At 58.6% G+C, this 19,942-nt stretch overlaps 1 protein-coding gene across 4 annotated transcripts in view; it reads left to right on the top strand.

Moving 5' to 3' along the window:
• Positions 1–19,942, top strand: part of ZMIZ1 (zinc finger MIZ-type containing 1) — a 212,546-nt gene that overhangs the window by 76,312 nt on the left and 116,292 nt on the right. For all 4 annotated transcript variants that reach the window (XM_084904660.1, XM_084904658.1, XM_084904659.1 and 1 more), the window contains one exon: positions 7,112–7,193. The gene's annotated coding sequence lies outside the window, so the exon portion shown is untranslated. The remainder of the gene's footprint in view (positions 1–7,111; positions 7,194–19,942) is intronic.

Below are 19,942 nucleotides of genomic sequence, written 5' to 3'. Positions count from 1 at the left end.
CAGCTTTGACTCGGGCCCTCCAAGGACTCTGGACAGCCTCTGCCAGGCCCCGTTAAAGCTGCAGGGGATTGGGAATTGGGAACTGGGGCGACCCAGGAGGTTTCTCCAGGGCAGCCTTCACATGGGCAGTGCAGGCCAGGTGCCAGGCCACCATAAGCAGAGTGGACAGAGGTGAGGGACAGAGCTCCTCACGGGGCTGCAAACAAAAAATTCGGTTTTGGCCATTGTCATTGGGAGGGGCAAATGCCCAGCTGGGTGCCAGAGGGCACTGGTTTGGCCAACTCCAGCTAGGCAAGACCCTGACCCTGGACAAGGGGGAGGCCCTGCCCACCCATGGGGCCCGACGAGATGCAGGGTGTGGAAGGGAGCACCTGGCACAGAGCTTGCACCTGGAGGGTGCTCAGTGCCCCGGCCTTTCTGTGGAAGCAGATGACCCTCGGGAAGCCTGTCTCCCGGAAGCAGATCCCCTGGGACTGCTCCTGAGTTGGCTCCAGAGCCCTGGGCCTTTCTCCATGTCTGTGATAAGGGGTCCAGTGTCTCCACACGGGTCAACCCCAAGTCTGCACTTGGCAGCCAACCTAAGCCAGCGATAATGACAGTTCTTCTTTACTGAGCAGTGGCTGTGCAAGTTGCAGTATGGGAATAATATTATGTCCTTCTAATTCTGTGAGTGTAGTGATTCTTGTTATCCCATTTTACAGATGAGGAAACTGAGGCCCAGAGAAGCTAAGTTTATTGCCCAACATTGCACACCTCAGTAAGAGACAGAGCTGAACCCGAACCCTGGAGTATAAGAACCTGAAGCCACACTATGCACCATCTGTCTGTGGGGAGTCCTGGCCCTTGATTAGAGAAGAAATTGTTCATTTGATGACTTGAGGGTAGAAGAGACCCTTTCCTCCTCCTCTGGTGTGAGTGGCCCAGAAGCCAGAGCCCAAGCTTCTGGTTGGGAGGAGGGGTGGACTAGAGCAGCCGGGAGGCTTCTGGGTGAAAATGGGATGCAGATTTGCAGCAAAGGAGAGCCGGTCTCTGACTGGGGCCTGATCGCTCTGTGAGCTTGGGTAGGATCCTTCCTCTCTCTGGTGTCCTTTGCCCCTTGGTACAGGCCCAACACCAAGGGGCTGAGTGGGGGCAAGGCAGGCGAGTGTGCACCATGAGCCGGAGCACCAGAGAGGCAGGCTGGGTGCTCCTTGGGCCTGGGCGATGCCCCCTGAGTAAATGAGGACTTGTGGGCCCAGCAGGGTCTCTGGAGCAGGTGCCACTCCAATGTGGCCTTGAAGACACATTAGATCAGGATTGGGCAGGGTGAGGCCCTGGAGGGACTCCGGGGATGTGTCTGCCTGTGCCCAGGGAAGCTGGTGCCCCTGCCCTGTGAATGCAGTGTTCCCTGCTCACTGGTGCCACCTATAATCCTTCAGCCCGGAGCCTTTCTCCTGCCAGGCCTCTGGGCCTTTGCCTAGGAGGGGTGCCCTCCTGGGTGAGAGACTCTGCCCAAGGGGATGATGCCCCTGACCCCCCGGGGGTTTTGCTGTCAGGCTGAGTGAGGCACGCCTTCCAGCACTTTGTCCTAGAATTGCCCTTCTTTTGGGTCTCACCCACTTTGCCCTAGACAATGCACCAACAGCACCCGTGGGAAGCACACAGGCTGGGCAAGTGTACCGCTTGGCCTTTGGCCCTGCCTTCATTCTCCACACCCAGCCATCCCCAGTTTTCCTTCTCCTCCTTTTCCTCTTCTGGCAGCTAGTCCGCACTGTCATTAGTTGTTGAAAGAAGGAAATGGAGGAGGGATGGATGGATGGATGGATCGATGGAATGAACAAATAAAGAAACAGCCCTCTAGAACAGTGTTTCCCAAAGTGTGGTACGCGTACCCCCAGGGGTATGGGAAGAGTTTGGTGGGGGCACGCGTTGCACCGGAGTTTGGTGGGGATATGCACTGCACCGTGCTTAGCTGCACCTAATTCTACGTTCTCATGAGTACGAGGGGTACTCAGCATTACAAAAATTATAGAAGGGGTTCACATATGTCAAAAGTTTGGGAAACACTGCTCTAAAAGTTGGTTTATAGCCCCTGTTTTCAAAATAAGGAAACCAAGTCTCAGAGATGGTAGGTGGGTGAGCGGACAGTTCTAAGAGCCCCTCCCCTTCCCCAGCACTCGCTCTCTGGGTCCCCCTGGTGCCAGGGGCTGGCCCCTGTTTGCCTCTGTCCACTGAAGCTCTGGCGGCCCTGGAGGCGGCCCTGAGGGGCCAGCACAGACTGGCGCTCCAGGCGTCCGCAGCAGGTTGGCGGAACCCTGCTGGTCTGCCTCTCCTAAGAGGGCAGAGGAGTGAGGCAGGTGGGAAGCCCAGGGCAGCTGGCAGGGGCCAGCACACTGGGCGTCCTGGGGCCTGGGAGTGGGCAGGCTATCAGGGCAGCTCGAAATCATCTCAGAGGAAGAGAAGACAGAGAGGAGGATTGACCAAGGGCACCTCCTGGTTCCCAGGCAGCCCTGCCCGGGAGGCCCTCCACCCCGAACAGCCAGCTCACTGGGCCTTTCTTACCTGCTCCCGAGGCTGCCCGCAGCCACTCCTGCTCTTTCGTGGAAAGACTTGGGTTTCCCCGAGCATTCGGGGCCACACAATCCCCGCTTTGCTCTGCCTGCAGAGGGTGTGACTGACTCTCCCAGCAGGAGAGGTGACCAGGCCCCCAGTTTTGATTATGCAAGGAGAGTGAAAGGAACCCATCAAGTATTCTGGGAGTTCAGAAAAGGGAAAAGGCACTTGGGATGGGGCCTACCGGGAAGCAGCCTGGAGGAAGTGGTGCTTTGGGCACGGAAGGATGGGCAGGGTTCTGGTGGTGCCACCCCACTGTGGAAAGTTTGGGGTGAGGCAGCGGGTGTCCTCCCACTTGCAGCTCCGTGACCTCTGGCCTTTGCTGGGCAGTGTCTTCATCTGTGAAGTGGGCACTACAGCTCCCTGAGGACAGGGCTGTGCCGAGGTGGAGTGAGGCCACGGGAGCTGCTGGGGCTGAGGAGGAAGAGCCCTGGCAAGCTGGAGAGTGCCGTGTGTGTGACAGGCTGCGTGGCTCCCTCCATGGGCATGGGCATGTGTGTTTGTGTGCGCGTGTGTGTGTGTGTGTGTGTGTGTGTGTGTGTGAGAGAGAGAGAGAGAGAGAGACAGAGAGAGAGAGACAGAGAGAGAGAGACAGAGAGAGAGAGAGAGACAGAGAGAGAGAGAGAGACAGAGAGAGAGAGAGAGAAGCAGGATGTGTGAGGAGCAGCCTAAAGGAGGCCCAGAGGTGGCATCCATGTAGCCCCTTCCCCACTGCACCACACTGGCTCCCACCAGGCCCAGGGCACTCCTCGGCCTGGCGCTGACCCACGGCTGTCTGGGTGCCTCCCCCACCCCCCTAGCGTGGTGTGGTCAGGGAACATGTATTCCAGGAATGCAGGAGGCGGGGCGGCCGGCACGTCTGGATAACCATCGGGGTAAATATTTGCCTTGCTCCCGGAGCCAGCACTGGCCGCCAGGGAAGGACGGGCCCTGCTCCAGGGTCACGCAAGGGGAGGCCCCCCCCGGTGGGTCGCAGGTTCAGGAGCCCCTGTCACCCAGAGAGCCTGGGAGCTGGGTCAGAGGCCACCCCTCCTGTGCGGGGCCAGAGGCAGAGCCCTGACCAGCAGCTGCTTGGCCATCTGTAAAATGGGCATAGAGACAGCTGTGGTCCAGCGAGGCGAGGCAGGTCAGAATGGCCAGAGCTGGTTCGGGGCAGATCAGCCACTGGAGCAGCAGGGTAAGGCTGATTTGGGTGCTCACCTGATCAGGTTTCTGGCCCACAGATGGTCACTTGAGCAGTTGCCCCTCCCCTTAACTTTAATAGTCACCATTCACTGACCTGCCCCTTACTCCATGGCACCCATATCTACTCACCCAATGTCTCACCATGAAGCTCTCACAGCCACATATGTGTCACTTAGCAGCAGGTGACAGGAGGCCTGAACTTTGACTGACAGATGCCATCAGTGTACCCCCTGCTGTACAGACCACACTGGGGCAATCCCACCCCCTCCCCCAGGTACCTACGGGGCAGCCTGGAGCCTCTCTTGGTGGGTAAGTGGCTGGAGGAGCAATTAATCCTTGTTTAGAGCAAAGATGGAGGCTCAGAAATGCCCAAAACTTGCTCAAGATCACCGAGAAATAAAGGGCAACCAGGGAATCAAACCCAGCTCCACCCATCTTTTCCCTTAACCTCCCCGCTGAAGACAGGGCCAGGGCTCCAGCCCAGAATGTGGGCTCCCACCCCGTGGCAGCTGTAGACAAAAACTGGACACTTAGCTGCAGGCTAGAGCCACAAGAACAAGCCTTCATGGTGCCCCATGGCCTGGACACCCTGAGGCACAGGCACCTCTGTCCTGCAGGGGTCTGGGACCAGCCTGCATCGCTCTGGGTCAGCCCCAGCCCCAGCCACGGCCACAGCTACAGCCTCAGCCTCAGCCTCAGCCACAGCCACAGCCACAGCCACAGCCACAGCCACAGCCAGCCTGGCTTGGTGCCTCTCCTAAGCCCACACCCTGCTCTTCTCAGGGGATCCAGGAGCCGGAGGGGATGGAAGGGTGGGTGTAGTTGGGAGAACGATCTGGGTCCTGGGACAGTCTCCAATTCAAGTGAATCTGCCATGATCCAGGCCCCAGCTGACTGCAGGGTGGGCACTGTTACTGCCTTGCCCTGCCCTGGGAGCTGCTGGCATGCAGCGAGTGAGACCACGGTTCGGTATGCCGTCTGCGTGCTGCCCTTTCCTGCCCTCACAGTCACTAGGGCCTCACCCCTCCACCCACCCCCAGAGTGAGGAGCCCAAAGAGTCTCTGTGCAGGGGTGGGGGGAGGGTGGGGGCACCATCCCAAAGGGAGCCTGGTTGCGCCCCACTCCCGCAGGGGTCCTCAAACTTTTAAAGTGGAGGCCAGATCACGGTCCCTCAGAGAGTTGGAGGGCCGGACTATATGAACTACTAATTCCTACTGTAACACCTCGGCTGCGCTCACTGCCCAAAAAACCTGGCAGGCCGGATCAGACTCCTTTGCGGGCCGCATGTGGCCCGCGGGCCGTAGTTTGAAGACCCCTGCTAAGCCCTGAGGCTCAGGCTACACCCACTCCGTGGCTCCCGTGCTTTTTGAGCAGAGAACACCCCCTGCAGGGACTCACATGTTTCTGCCTGTGGTTGGTCAGGCTGTGAGCAGGACACCGGTTCGTCCCACTGTCTATCCTTGGTCTCACCAGATGGCCAAGCCCACACCAGGTGGGGATGGACAAGCATGGGGATGGACGATATTGCCACTGTTCATAGTCTGAGCCCCCACTTGATGGGCATGCAGTGGGAGGGGGTGACCGCACAGTGGCAGGGAAGCCTGCGTGCCCAGCCCTGGTTCTGAGCAGGACCCTTGTGGGCTCCCTGCTCGTCACCTGGTCATGGGCAGAGTATGAGTAGGGACAAACCACCTTTCTCATGTCGTAGCTCTGTTCTATCACTTTCTAGCCCCTTGCGACCTTAGGAACTTAGGGGGCCTCTCTGGGCCTGAGTGTCACTGGGGGATGCCAGCTCAGTGTCTGCCTCACCGTTTTTCACCGATGGTCAGAGAAGCATCCCAGGCAGAGCCGCTATATACCTCAAGGCGAGCGTCCCGCTCCTCTGTCTCCCCAGGTGGGGGGTCCATGCAGGCCCGGGAGCAAGGGGGTCAGTCCCCCACCGGCGCCCGAGCTCTTATCCCTGTGCCCCTGTGTGGCGCTCTCACTATGTGACCTTGGCCAGGTGTGTTTGTCCCTTTGCCCGAGCCCACACCAAAGAACTGGCGCTGGGGACAGCGCGGGGCACATGTGCACCGAGAGCCGGGTCACTCGGAGGCAGGACGGCAGGCGTCATTCCCTGAGGCCTGGACGATGCCCACGGAGTGAGCGAGCACTTTCCGGCTCGGGCGTCTGTCTCTGCTGCCAAAATAACGATTTCCTCTCTGTCAGCGGGTCCTCGGGCCAGCTCGCCTTTGGGAAAGGCCCGAGCCAGGGGTTGATTCCACTTCTGCCCCACCCACTGACTTGCTCCATGACAGTGGGAGGGGGGCAGTCGCTGCCCCTCTCCAGGCCTCAGGCTTCTCCTCTGTGAAATGGGGAGCAGGAGTCAGTGAACCCAAAGGCCATGTGTGTTCCCACGGTGCTGAGTGGGGGCTGCCAGAGAGACATCCTTCCGTGCTGGGGTGCGGATGACAGCTCTGAGGGCTCGGGGCTCAGACCCAGCGCACCACAGAGCCCCGAGCCAGCCGCTGTCGAGTACCGTAACTCATGCTTCAGCTGCCGGGCCTGGACAGCTGCCTGCGTGTCCGCAGTGGTGAGCCTCGTACGGTCTATAGCTCCGAGGAGGTCTCCCATCACCCCCACACCCTTTGCGCAAACGAGGAAGCTGAGGCACAGAGAGGTTTAAGGAGGTTGCGCAAAGCTGCCCACTTCCTAAGAGGATGAACCCATCTCGGAGTCTCCACATGCGCTGTTCGCTCGGCAAGAAATGCTGCTCCATGCGTCTGGGCCTGCCTTCTCAGGCTCATCCTTCACTTCCCTTCCCCGGAGCGGGCCCCTGAGCCCTGAGTCTGTGCTGCACAGCCCTGGATTCATTCTTTCCTGCAGACACCACTTCTATTTACGTATTTGCTCATCCTCAGAATCTTACGAGGACAGGACCCACCATCCTGCTCACAGCGCTGGTGTGTTAAATACTTCTTGAGTGAGTGAATGAATGAGATGAATGCCAAGTGCTGTGTCGCCATATGTCCTAGATCCTCTCGGATCCCCGGGGTCAGGATATCTGCGGTATCTCGATCCCATTTGGCGGGTGAGGAGACTGAAACGCAGGGAGGTCAGGAGCATGTTCACAATGCAGAGCTGGTAGCTGGCAGATGGGTGCCAGGGGCCCGTGGCGTCCTGGTATCCCTTTTCCTCTCGGTCCTTCAGATGCCCTGTCTGTGGCGTGGGATGGTTCAGTTTTGCCGGCAGTAAAGGTTTCAGGGGGTGGGTGGAGGGTGGTGGGGGGTGGCAGCGTGCTCAGTTCCTGCTGGGCCAGGCGTGGACCCGCTGACCAGCCTTCTCGTTGCTGCAGGATGGAGATGGAGTGAGGCGGAAGCGCCGCGAATTGCTGACCGACCAGAACGTGACACGCTGGTGATTCTTGGGTCGCTGAGGTAGGTGTGCAGCTGGGCTTGGCCGGATGCTTGGGGAAGGGACAGGGGTGTCCCAGCACACGGAGCCGTTCACTGGGGCCACAAGTGGAATTGGGTACAGCCACGCTGCTGAGACCTTGTCAGACCCTAAGAGGCTGCGAGAGCAGGGGTGGTGGGATGTGCCCAGGAGAGGGGCAGCTTGGTGTCCCCAGCCATCTGTACCACTCTGTGTCATGTGGGCCTCATGCAGGAAGAGGCCTGGGTGAGTGGAGGCCTGTTGCTGGCCTGGGTGCTGTGGCTGCCCACCCTCCTCTCCCCCAAATACACCGAGGTGGGCACATGAGCGTTCGCACGTCTCTGGGTGCTGGGGACGGAGTGCCTGCCTCAAATCCCAGCTCTGCCACTTGTCCACCAGGAGGTTGTGCAGTTTCTCTGTGCCTCAGTTTACCTGTCTGTGAAAGAAGGATGGGGATCGCAGCTCCTGCCTCCCCTGGGGGCGGGGGTACAGGCCACCTACCTCCAGTAAATGCTCAGGGGCTGCCAGCATGTTCCTCAAGGATGCTGGGGCCCTGCTTCTTCCCGCGTGCCTCAGTTTCTCTCTGCGGACCAACGAGTGCCAGAATGGACACAGACTGGTCCTCCAGCCGAGGAGGGTCTGAGCCCCTCAGAGAGCTTACAGGCCTTGGGCCTGGACACCAGCATGCTTTATCACCAAGTGGCATTTCTGAGTTGATCGCACTTGGCCTTGTGCTCAAGGGCCACCTGTGTGACCCCTCTCTGTAGCTCCTGACCCAGCGATGGGAAGCCTCACTAAGATGCTCAGGTGGGCCAGGGCCCTTTGTCCCGAGGTTCTGGTGCCCAGCGTGGGGAGTGGGAGTCTGCGTCCTGCCATGAGGCCTTGCCAGTTCGTCTCCCTGCTGCCCTCAGCTTCTCTCCTCGATCCTCACTGCTCCCTCAGCTTCTCTCCCCGGGCCTCACTGCTCCCAGGTGCTGAGAGGTTGGGCCCCGCGGGCCCCGGGGGTTCTCCTTGCTTCACTCCAGCTCCCACACCAGAAAGCAGTGCTCAGCCTTTCTTCCTGCTGTCAACTGTGTGACCTTGGGTTAGTCCTTTTCCTTCTAGGACAGTCACTTCTGAAAATGAAGATAAATTATCCCAACGCTGCTGAGAGAGCTGGTGTGAGCAGGCTTAGGAGCCTGGTGTATTTTAAATGTTATGGCTGGTGAGATTGTATGTGTACCAGGCACTCTGTGCCTTAAATGTGTGTTTCTCCCCCCAGTTCCCCTGAGGAGGTGTGTTTAGTGCCTCCCTCGCCAGAGGCCCAAAGTGGTTAGGAAGCCCATGGAGCTAGTGGTGGAGCGGGGATTTGAACCGTGGTCCCTTGGAATGAAGCATCACATGATGCTCAGAGGTGGGGGCAGAGCCACGAGGCAGACTGACTGTAGGCGCTCAGAAAGCCACCTCCGTTCCTGCCTTGCAGCCTTTGCCCAGGCCTGCAAGCCCGGCTGACCTCAGAGCCAGAGGGTGGCCCTGAAGGCTGGCAGCCTGCCCTCCCCGAGGGCCTGCTGGCAGCTCAATAAGGCCGTGGGAACCCTCTGCTAATTGTGAGGTAACCTTTGAAATTCTCCTTCACGGTGGGTTCTCTTTTCGGATGTTTCTCAAGGTAATTCATTCCCTTTCCAGAAATTGCCAGTGGTGGAGCATTAGGCAGCTGGTAATTAATCATAGGAGCGGCTTGGAGTGTATTCTTAAAAAAAAAAGGAGACACAGAAAGCCTTGGTGGAAAAAGAAAAGGGCCAGGTGGTAATCAATACCTCCGTGTCCTAGAAATGCTGGGGACAGGAATGGCAGGCGGGCAGCTTCTCCCTTTTCTCCCGGGCCTGGCAAGTGGGCTGCCTGCAGCAGCACCCAAGAGGCTGTGCCCAGGACCACCGGCTCCTGTGTGACCTGAGCACATCGCTGCCTTTCCTGGACTCAGCATTGCCACCTGTAAAATGGGTGAAAGGTCGGTGACAGACCAGAACGGAATATTTAATGATTATACGTGCTCACTACCACATCCTAGTGCCTGGCACAATTTGTACTTCATTAACGGAATGGAAGGTTATCTTGAGTCCTCTTAGCTATCCTCAGATGGATGGAGGACATCTTTTCTCTAGATCTATTATAATTCGGAGTGACAGCCAAGGTGATGGGCCAACCCTGTCACTTTCCAAACTAATGATGAAAGGACAGTCTGGCCAGCAGCTCACGCCCCTCGGTGGCAGCCATGCTGTCTCCCTCACATCCTCTGGTTTAACTTCCCAAGTGTCTGAGCTGCCTGGACTTTTTTGAAAGCTGCTTTCTGGGTAGTTGGTGAGTTCCTCGTCATTAAAGTGTATGCAAACAGGCCGGGGCTGCACAAGGCACTAGAGCAGCAGATTTGAAGAGCTCAGAGCATTCCTGAGTCTGGGCAACCCATGGGGTTCTCTGGGGCGGACACTGGGAGGCTGGACTGGCCGAGGGAGCCCCTTCCCTAAGGCTAGAGCAGGCAGCTGAGAACGGGTTTCCCGTGCAGGACTCAGATGCTTTGTGCCCATTTCCTCAGAGAGGAGGGTGTGCAGGGGTGTGTGTGTGCTGGTGTGCGCCATGAGTGAGTGTGAGGATGTGTGTGAATATGTGAGAGTGTGCCCACCCCTGTGTGACAGCCACCCCTGCCCCCTGTGCAGCTCCTGTGGAGAACCTGGTGCCTCAGACCTCACATTCAGACTGGCCAATGGGTTCCCATCACCCCGCTGACCATGCAGAGTGGACTGTGGTGGGCCAAGGGACCTGAGGGATCCCGAAGGGAAGCATGCCCAGGTCAAGTACACTGACCTCTCGCCCCCTGCTGGCTCTCCTGGCAGCTCCTGGAGGTCATGGGAGGAGACAGCTCTTGGAGGTCCATGCCTCCTGCTCCGGACGCCCAAGCCCGGAGCACCTGGTCTGAAGTGTTGGGGTGGGCCCAGTGCCCCTGGCAAAGCAGACCGACTATTTGGGGAGCCCTCTGAGCAGCCTAGCACACTTGGTGCTAATTGCGTCTTTACTTCTCTCCTTGGCCTCCAACCCCTGCTCAGGGGTGGTGTGTGTGTGTGTGTGTGTGTGTGTGTGTGTGGTTTGTCTGTCATGGACTCTGTCTCTTTCTGTTTGTTTCATTCTGTGCAGACACCTCTCTCCTTCCCGCCTCCCTCCTCACAGCCAGCCCCACTGCCACCTCTTAGCTCAGCTGCTCTCCTGTCCTTTCACGCCTGAGACCCCTCACACCCCTTCTGGATTGTCTTCCTGAGTCTGGATCTCCTTTCCCTCAGAGTCACTCCCTGCCCGGCGTACAGGCAGCACCTCTGCTCTGTCATCACCTGGGCTAGGCAGAACTGAGACCCCTGGGCGCCCAGCCTGCCACCTTCGCCTTGTTTACCCAGCTCTGGCCCACACACAGCTCTGTCCTCCAGCTCTATGGAGGTGTTTGAGGCGGTGCCCTACACTTCCAGCTGCTTGGAGGCTGTGAACCATGTGTGGCCAACTGCTGAGGGGGTACCATCCCACCCCATGGACCCGCCGCCGACCGCTCAGGATGGAGCCTGGTCCCGGGTGCAGAGAATCTGCTCGGTAGTCGCGCTGCGCTGTCCTGGGCCAGGGCCACCGCCGTGGGCTAGAGCAGGGAGCCTGCGGGGCCGCTTCAAACCGGTTCCCTCCAGCACCAGTGGAATCCCCACTATAATTAGAAGTGAGGTGTCCAGAAGCTGCTGCCTGTGAGGGCGGGCATATGCTCATGAATAAACCAACTGTCCTCCCCGGGGACAGGGAGCCGTGGGTGGGCTCCTGGAGGCCACTGGCCTGAGGTCTGATCTGCGAGCGGGGCCGTGGGCCCTGGCGCCACACACCCTCCCCTCCCCTGCAGGCTGTTGGGGAGCTCCCTGGGTCACAGTCTCTCTGGGGTGCCTGCTGTGTACCCACCGACAGCCTGGCATTCGAAGCCCCACCATCGGGCCCAGCCTCCTTTCACGGCCAGATCACACTACCGTCTGTCGTGCTCCCAACACCCACTTTTATCACTTTTGCTCTTAAACTTCCTCTGCCTCAGAGGTCCTCCACTCTTGTCACCCACCACCTCGCCTACCGCCCAACCCACCACCCACACCCACCTACAACTTGAGCCTCCTCAAGCCATGCCTCCTCTCAAGGTCAGACATGTCCCGTCAGCTTGGGGCCTCTCAGACTCCACCTGTCAGGCCCTGGTTGATTCCTCCCCTAGTCTCCTAAACCCCAAACCCTGCCCTTCACGCCCTTCACAGTGCTCCTCAGACTGCTGCGCCATCTCGAACGATGTATTATGTATTGGAATGATAATACTGGCTATTTTACATTCTTTCTTCCTCCCAAGTCACTGGAACTGGTGTGTGTTTAACATATGCACCACAGTGCAGACGCTGGGCTCAGTCCCGTATGGATCCTGGCTGCTCTCCTGGACCACACAGCCTGGGAGGGGCCCAGTCTTCTCTGCAGGCAGGGAACCTGAGGCTGGGGAGGCAGTCTTGCAGAGGAGAGTTTGCAGAGCAAGTACGCTCTTTGTAGGCCAGGCCGCTTCTGTCCCGCAGTCCAAAATAAGGAATGGCCCTGCCGGCGTGGCTCAGTGGTTGAGCGTCGACCTATGAACCAGGAGGTCACGGTTCGATTCCCAAGTCAGGGCACATGCCCGGGTTGTGGGCTTGTTCCTCAGTGGGGGGCCTGCAGAAGGCAGCCGATCGATGATTCTCTCACATCATTGATGTTTCTATCTTTGTCTCCCTCCCCCTTCCTCTCTGAAGTCAATAAAAATGTATTTTTTAAAAAAATAAGGAATGGAGACATGCTGGTCATAAAGGTAAATCGAGGCAAGCAGGACTGTAGCTAGAGCCCAAGCAACCAAAGCTCGATAGGAACAGAGGGAAGACGATCTCAAGGTTCCTTCCTTCCCCCACAGTGGGTTCCAGGCTCCAGGCTTCTCCACCGAATAGCCACACAGCCCTGAACAAGGTGGGCTCATTCCCACCCCTGGGCATTTCCCGCTGCCTCACAGCAAGCACACAGCCTGGGATGCAGAAGCTCGGAGGGGGGGGGGGGGGGTAGGGGGGGTGCCAGCTCCTCCCTCCCATGAAGGGAGGGCCTCCCTGGCTCCAGACCCCCTCACAACATCCCGATGCCATCTGAACTACAGAGGTGCCCAGAGGGTGTCCCCGAGACCCCAGAGGTTCCCCGCAGGGTGGCGGCTGCTGGGGGCAGGCAGGATTGTCTGCCGCGCCTGGCCTGCCCCTGCCAGCCTGAAGGGCTCTCCCAGGAGCCAGGCCAGCCCCAGAGCCGATTGTCCCCTTTGCTCCTCTGCTGCACCTGGCTGCCTCTCTGTCCACAGTCAGACCCATTTGCCGCTCCGCTCAGGCAGGGTGGCGGGAAGTCACTGAAGGCGCCGGTGCTGGGCTTGTGTGGCTCCCTGGCCACAGGCAGGGTTGGGACTCTAACCCTCCAAGGGGCTGCCTCCTGCCCACCTATGGGGGCTGCAGAGCTTGTGTGCGCTGAGCTGGCCCAGTGGACACAGCCATCCCCTCCTTCAGCCTTTTCTTGTCTCCATCCCCAGGCTGGCAGCCTGCAATCTCCCTGATAGGCTGTAAGCCTCCTGAAGGCTCAGGCAAGCTCCGAGCCGTGCCCTCAGCACAGGGCCTGACACGCTGGTGCTGAGTGGCAGCGGGAAGCCAGCAGGCACCCAGCCATGCGCCCTCAGCCTCCTCCACAGATGGAAGGCTTTCTTCGGTGTGCCAGTTCTTAATGTGCTGGATGGACCGTGTTAGGAAGGACTCTGAGGCCATGCACAGGCTCTGTGAGAAGGTGCCATGCGCTGCGTGGCACGCTTTGCCCTCTCCGCCCTCACTCCCCAGGCATCAGGTCTACTTGTCAGAGTTTTGGTTCTGGCTTATGGGCAGTGCAGGCATAGGTAGGGGGCAGTGACCTCAGGGTGGCCTCACAGGGGTCAATTCATTGTGACTGTTGGGCAAACTGCGCCTCAGAGAACCCTAAGGTGACCAGACGTGCCGCTTTTGATGGGACAGTCCCGATTTTTAACAATTTGTCCCGAGTCCCGCGGCATTTTAAAACATGGAACAAATTGTTAAAAATCGGGACGTCTGGTCACCTTACTCTAGAGCCCTGGGTTATGAGGACTGCAGGTGCGCCCCCCACCCCACTCTCAGCCCCTTTGGTTTCTGGGGTCTGTGGCAGCTTCCCCTCACATCTGTCTTTCCCTTGTAAGTGCTTCACGCCCTTCCTCAGTTCTGGTTCGGGAAGCAGCACATCTTGCCTCCCAGCTGTTTGGGACCCTCCGCTGCTTCCCGAGGCATCTTCAGGGACCTCTTTTGGAGCCTGTGGGAGCATCTCTGCTTCATAGCCTTCCGAGAACGCTCTCCTGGTGCCCGGTCCATCTGGCCCATGCTCCAGTGGGACAGGCTAATGAACATGTGACAGCTCTCACTGGGTGGCCTGGTGAGCTCTCAGCCCCACCCCCACCCAGACTCCCCACCACAGCTCCTTTCCCCACCCACCTCCCAGGCCCCATAGCTGCCTGGGGAGCCAGCCCCTGGAACCCCTGCCCTCCCAGCCGAGGCGCCCAGCCATCTCCTGGCCCACAGCTCCGGGGTGGCCATGGACGGAGCCAGGAGGTCTGTGATGAACTGGAACCAGTAAACAATCTGGAACATTTCTCTCTGTGTGTGGAGGAAACACAGAGAACACCCTTGCATCCTCTAGCCAGCCCAGCCCCGTCCTCAGTCACAGTGCCAGGAGGGCTGGTCAGGGTCACCTCGGGCCTGCTGCTTGCACACCCCCACTGCTGAGAGCTCTCACCACAGGCTCACTTGTGTGAATTTCAGTGTGGCAAAGGATGCAGGTGACATGTGGTTGAAGCAAGGGTTTTAGGGACAGATAGTTTGGGGTTCAAATCCCTGCTCTGCCATCTATCATCTGGGCCCGTCTGGACACGTGACTTCATCTCTGATGCCCTCAGTTTTCTCATCTGAAAAGTGGGAAGAAGCCCACCTTCCTGCAAGGGGTGCTTTGGGGATGGAATGCAACACTAGCTATGCCAGTCTTCTCTCTTTTTTATTTTATTTCTCTCAATTTTATTTTATTGATTTTTTTACAGAGAGGAAGAGAGAGGGATAGAGAGTTAGAAACATTGATGAGAGAGAATCATCAATCAGCTGCCTCCTGCACACCCCCTACTGGGGATGTGCCTGCAACCAAGGTACATGCCCTTGACTGGAATCGAACCTGGGACCTTTCAGTCCGCAGGCCAACGCTCTATCCACTGAGCCAAACCAATTTTAGCCAGTCTTCTCTCTTAACAGTAGACCGGTGTTCTCAGGGAGCCATCTGCTATCTCAGCACTGGGCATCTGCTTGAGGTTGGCGCCCTTAGCTCTGGTACCCACTTTCTTCCCTCCTCAGGGATACTGGCCTCCCAGGTCCTCTCAGCAGCTCCAGTGGGACTTTCAGGACAACACTTTAAGATAGAGACACAACAGGCACAGGCCACCTGGGCACTTGTCTACATGCATATTCCCAGGCCCCTCCCCTGGAGTCTGATTCTCTGGGTCTGGAGTTGGGCCCAGGGCTCTGAATGTTCAGACACGATCCACATAACACCTGTGCCGGGGCCGTCCTGGCACATTGTGCCTGCTACGGGGAGCTGACCTGGAGCTAGGACCCTGGACCAGGTCACGGCCTCCCTGGGTGAATTTGGCAAAGCCTGTCCCTCTCTGTGGCTCACTTTCCTCGCCAATAAACCAGGAGTTTAGATGATCTGCTCCTAAAACACCACGATGTTTATCTTCGTTCCCATGGAGCTCGGTTAATGTTATAATAATAAGAGAAAACAACAGTAATAAAACCGTTTTTACAGTAAATATCAGAGGGATGTTCCCTGGTGTCCCCTCGTCCAGGCTCCTGGAGGCAGCTCTGGGGGTTTCAGCCCCAACCCTCTGGCCGCAGAACGTTCGGGTCAACAGCCTCCTGGCAGGCGGAGAGCCCCAGAGACAGGGAAGCTGACCCTGGGGTGTGACTCGGCTTTTATAGGGGGTCCCCTGGGCCTTCCAGGAGGCGAGACCCGCAGCCGTCTGCCAGGTCCACTCAGAACTGGAGGCTGGCCCTGCGGAACCTCTGCCATTACAGATTGGGAAACTGAGGCCCAGGGTAGGACATGCCTTGCCAGGTCATTCATGGGGTGAGTGGGGGACAGGCCCCTGGGCATACAGTCTGGCCTCTGGGCGGTGCCCCTCCTCCCTGTGGGCAGTGCCTCTGGACTGGGCAGCCCATCAGACCCGAGCCTTACACCAGCCTCTGCAGCCCCTGGGAAGAGACGGGGCCATCTCAGGACAGGGACCCAGGGGCCACCTGCGCCCGGACACTGGGGCCTTTTGACCCGAACTGTCAGCCTAAATCAACAGACAGCGCTCAGCTCCCAGGTCCTCCTGCCCCAGCCAGGTCAGCTCGGTGGAAGTGTTCCAGGAATATCCACGCAGAGGGCGACGTGCTCCCAGAATGAAAAGGCTCTCTCTCGCTGGCTCCCTCCCATTTTCCACTCCCTGGTGCTCAAGAAGGGAGTTCATACGCAGAGGTGAAGAAGCGGCCCTGTCCTAATAAGACCTCGCTGGAGGCGACGAGGCCCTGGCAGGTGTCAGGGAAGAATGATTCTCTGTCGGGCCTTCCCTCCTGGCCTGGGATGGTTCTCAGGGCTGGGGCTCGGGATCTGGGCTGCACAACCACGAGGAACCAGCGCTCCTCTGGCCATGGGCATCCTTCTTGCACAGCAAGTCTGTCTTCTCCCTGGAGTCCTCTGCTCGTCCCTGAGACCTAATACAGGGTCCAGGCCTTTGCATGAGCCTGTGCCTCCTCCCCACACTATCCGCAGTCAGTAAGGCAGTGGTATGTAGGAAGCACCTACTGCGTGTGGGAGGGTCTGTGCTCAGCTCTTGAGGAAACAAGGAAGCAGCAGATTCTATGCCAGCCTTCAGGGAGTGCACAGTCTAGGCCTAGGCTCCCATGCAGGGAGTAGTATTAGGGGGTCCCAGTGCCCCGGGGTCAGGGAGGTGTTGAGATCCATGGGGAGTCCTTGGGGAATGAGGTTAGGAAAACTCATTATGGAAGAGGCTGGCCCGAGCAGATGGACATTCAGAGGATTTTAAGATTTGGGTGGGGTCAGGGGTGAGATAGGAAAAGCCACTACCTTAATGCAGGATTTGACCAAAACCAGGACCCTGGATGTGTGTCTGTGTTAATGCATCATCTGATCTAATCTTCGTAGAGCCTGTTTTGCAAGTAAGTGAACTGTGGAACAGAGAAGTTAAGTAGCAGGTCCACGGTCACTCAGCTGCCGGGCGGTGGGGCCAACATTTGCACTCAGCTTCTTCCGACTTTCAGGCCTTAGCCCTCAGTCTTTCTCTGACTTCATCTCAGCCCTGGTTTGTGTCTTGTGCCTCCCTAGCTTGTGCCCTCTTCCTTACTTACTGGATGGTTTCTCCCTCTTTTTTCAATCTCTTTTTCCCCCTCTCTGGGGTGTGTGCATGCATGTTTGTGTGCCTAGGCGTGTGTCCTTCCTCCCATCTCCTGCATGTATGTGCGTGTGCGAGCACACACACACACACACACACACACACAGTCCCTGCCCCTCTGTGGACTAGGCAGGGCACAGGTCTCTCCCAATTCTAAGGGCACAGCTTGGCTCCCAGCCCCCAGGACTCAGGGAGCCAGCATGAGCCGGGCCATCACACCTAGAAAGTGGCTCCGTGTGGGAACTGCAGTGCCCCGGACAGGAAGGAGCAGGGAGGGGACAGTTCAGGGGAAAACAAACAAACAAACAAGCAAGGGATTAGGGTCCCCAAAATGTGCCCTTTGTTTAGGGCTGGAACTCAGGGAGTCCAGAAAGTGAGCAGCGGGTATGGGGAGGGCTTTGTGCAGTGGGACCTGGGCTGCAAGCGAGACGGGCCGCCCTTTCCCCAGAAACATTGTAAATTCATAGCTAATGGGAAGAGCCTCCAGGTCTCCAAACCCACAGCGTGAAGAGAACCCCTCCCCGCCCCCTCCCCCCCAAGTCACGACTCCTCAGTCATTCCACAGGTGTTTATTAAGCACCTTTCTCCCTGCACTGCTTTGTGTTTGGAATACCTCAGTGAGCCAGAGACCAGGCCCCTGTCCTCGGAGCTGACACTCCAGCAGTGGGAAAGGCATGGGTCATTAGACCTGCAAGGCCTTGCCCTGTGCGGCAGGGAGGAGGGGTGGCAGCCCGAGGCCCCCCTGTGCCCACAGCCTCCCGCCCATCAGCGCAGCCCTAGGCCCTCAGCGCACAGCGGCTGAATGTCCGGACCTGCTGCTGGCATCACTGGGCTCAGTGGGAATTCCCAGAAGCACCCAAGGTTGCTGGCAGGGCGTGCATGGTAGTGAGGGTTTCTGCCGGCCTGAACCAGGAACACCAGGAAACCAGGAAAGGGCGGAGAGGGACAGCTCTGCGGTGCGGTCTGGGTCTCCCAGCCGCAGGAGCCAGGAGCGTTTCTTAAACCTCCGGACCTCCGTTTCCAGTCATTCTGTAAGACGAAGGTCAGACAGCTTGGGAGTTCTCTGTGGCTTAACGGCAAGGGTGGTGCCTGGCCGTGGTGTGTGGTGCAGGCCAGCTGTCAGCATCGTGGCAAAAGCAGGACAGTCCGCTTTGCTAGGGGGCTCCGTTGGGGACCTGCCGATGTGGGTTGAGGTGGTTCTTTCTTCACTAGTAATCCGGTGGCATTGCAAGCCTCTTTTCCCTGTGGGGCTCAGTTCCCTTCTGTCCCACACAGGGGTAAGTGGAGCTTGCTGATGTGGGAGCCAGGCAGCCAGGGGTTGGAGTTTGTAGTGAGGAGTCACCAGGCCCATCAGCTGCTGCAAAGCCCTATGGACCGCGCCAGGCATCACTGGCCCGGAGCGGTCCCAGAAAGAGGCTCCGCAGGCCCATCGTCCGTCCCCAGCCGCCACAGGGCCTGGCCTCGCTCTCCCTGCACAGCCAGGCTGGCGGAGTGCGGGCAGCTCGCTGCACCTGGCAGGGACCCGTACACTGAAAACATGGTGTTTCCTGTCGGAGGCCAGCGCGGGGCTGGACTCGGTGTAGCCTTGGAAAGCTGGCCTGGCTCTCAGGAAGCCCTGCTCCCCACAGCACTGCCACAAAAACAGTGGAAAAGTGAAACCTTTTCAAGTCTGTGTTTCCACTGTAAACAGGGGCTGGAAGCTGGCCCCTCGCCTCCTGGCTGCTCAGCCACTCCCCCGCCTGGCCCCAGTGTGCCTGGTCTTTGGAGGCACCTCAGCTGCCCCCTCTGTCCGTACGGGGCCCCTCCAGTCAGAGAGGCGCTGTGCCCTAAGTCATCCAGTCTTCCAAGTTCAGTTGAAGTTTGCCCGGGCTCGTGAAGCCTCAGCACCCAGCCTGGGAGGGGAGCACACGTATGCACAGTGAGGTGTGGATTCACCCACGGTCACAGGTCACAGGTCACAGGCAGTCAGGGCAGCCCGGGCCCCACCTTCCTGCCTGCAGTGACCCCAGAGTCTGTGGGCCACGACCGAGGCTCCGGTGGGGGTATTGGTGAAGCAAAGCTGCCGGCTGACCATTGGGAATCTCAGTCCTGTGAGTGGAGAATCTCACACAAGTGGCATTTAGTGGGAGTGACTTACTTATTTTAAACCCAATTACACCCTTTTCCCTCATTGCACAAGCAGTGCATGCTTTCTGCAGGAAGTCTGCACGTCTCGGGCAAGTGGAAAAAGAAAAATGAACTCTGCCCAGAATCCTCCCACCTAGAGGTCACGCTGGTCAACATTCTGGAGTATTTCTTTCTGGTCACTTTATACTCTCTTTCCTTCCTTTGGGACTTGGGGTTATGAGCAGGTTGCTGAGGCATTCCGTGTTCCTGGGAAACGTGATTGTTACCGGCCCGCTGAGGGGCCCGGAGGAGGGCAGGTCCCGTTCACAGTCGGCGTGGCCCCGCCTGGGCTGCTGTGATGTGGCACTGCCAGGGACATGGTGGGGAGAGTGCCCAACCTTGCAGTTCACAGGGAAGGTGGCCTGGCCCGGACCCCTGGCTGGTGAACCCAAGCAGCTCTGACTTTGCCCATGACTTTGGGCCTGTCTGGCCTGTCTTTCTTTGAGTGGGTGAACGGGCTCTCGGAGTCCTTTCATCTGGTCAGCCTGCTGCAAAGGCCCTGCTCACTGGCACCTGCAGATGCAGCGACATATTTCTGCTTCTGTCCATCCAACATTGAGGCCTACCATGTGCAGGTGGTAGTGAACCTCTGGCCGAGAGGCCCCTGTTCACAGCCCTGGCCTCCCTCTTGTTGCATCTCCCACAGCCCTTTCCCTTTTAACCCACAAGCCCTCCCAGCCCCTCCTCTCCTACCCCGCAGCAGGCAGGGACCGAGCCCAGCTGGGCAGGGGTGGTGGGGGTCCCAGGAGGAGCCATCTCCGGCCTCCTCCGCCTGCCAACGTCCTTGGTGGCCCTAAGACAGCTTTATGGAGGGCGAATTGAGGCTGTCTCCCTCCCTCCTGGCAGGTTTATTTCTTCATTTTTCAAGCCCTGCTCTGATTTTTCCATGTCGGCCTTCCTGGTCTCCCACCCCTCCCCCCAGCATGTCTCCCCTTCCTCCCTGCCTCATCTGTCAGCCCAGCCAGGAGAGAGGGCCACTGGCCTCCAAGGTGATTGAATTATTGGGGGGAGACAGGC

This window comes from Pipistrellus hanaki (genome assembly GCF_964339955.1).
Source record: "Pipistrellus hanaki genome assembly, chromosome: 14".
In the NCBI taxonomy this organism is placed as follows: domain Eukaryota; kingdom Metazoa; phylum Chordata; class Mammalia; order Chiroptera; family Vespertilionidae; genus Pipistrellus; species Pipistrellus hanaki.
Note: the sequence above shows the minus strand (reverse complement) of the source record. Positions and strands in the feature narration are given on the sequence as shown.